Genomic DNA, 1,045 nt, shown 5'->3' with positions numbered 1-1,045 from the left:
AGAATTTTGTTCAAAAGTCTGATATTTTGAGTTCCAAATTTCGTCCATTTTTCAATTTCTGCCGTCGATGAACCCTTCTTCAGAAGTTTATACGCTCCTTCCATAATCTCAATCAACTTTTTACACTTTGTAGAATCCATCTCGTTAATAGCAATAATGCACTTGAAGGTTCAACAAACAATGATCGCTGCGCATCATCGAAGGGCTTTTTATACGAAGGTTTCAAGGATTTCCTGGAATTGTTTTGCATCGGTTCGAGCGATAAGACACCTACCCGAATTGCGAAATCGAGAACGCATTTTCTAGAAACTCTCAAGGGTTAAAAAATGGGGATGGGAGGTTTCGCAGATTTCTAGGAATCGAATCGCCTACAGGAATTCCTGGAAAAGGTTCATGCATCTTCCGGAATAGAAACTCTCAAGGGTTAAAAAATGGGGATGGGAGGTTTCGCAGATTTCTAGGAATCGAATCGCCTACAGAGATTCGATGTCAAGGTTCATGCATCTTCCGGAATATTCCTTAGCCCTCCGACGACGACGACGACGAAGTTGCGTCGCGCGCGCTTACGAGTAATTTGACACCTCGGGGGGGATGAGGGACCGCATTCTCGACGCACGACTCTGCGAGATAACGTTCGGTATTGCGCATTCGAACAACCGATACATAGATGACTTTGAACTCGCCGATGCTCTCGCACGAGGCTGGGGGTTGGGGAATTCGCGAAGCTTCTCAGTGGAATGATGAAGCTGACGAATCGGGGGATGTGGGATGAGGAGGCTGACGCGCGACCACTGCGAGATAACGTTCGAGGTCGAGTCGCCTGCCGTCCGAAATCTGCATGGGAAGGGTATCGTTTTTCCTGGAATCAATCTCGACGCAAAAGTCGCCGAAACCGCTTTTCGGCACTGCGCTCAAAGGGGATGCCGCTCGTCTCTCTCTCTCTCTCTCTCTCTCTGTCTCTGATTCACCGATGCTACGCACTAGCCTGCGCTATGAAGTTAAGGACGAAAGTTCTGGAAAATTCCTGGAGGATTGCATCAGCGAT

The sequence above is a fragment of the Cephus cinctus genome, unplaced genomic scaffold (assembly GCF_000341935.2).
Source record: "Cephus cinctus unplaced genomic scaffold, Ccin1 Ccin1_scaffold1803, whole genome shotgun sequence".
NCBI classification, from domain to species: Eukaryota; Metazoa; Arthropoda; class Insecta; order Hymenoptera; family Cephidae; genus Cephus; species Cephus cinctus.
This window is presented reverse-complemented; position numbering follows the sequence as displayed.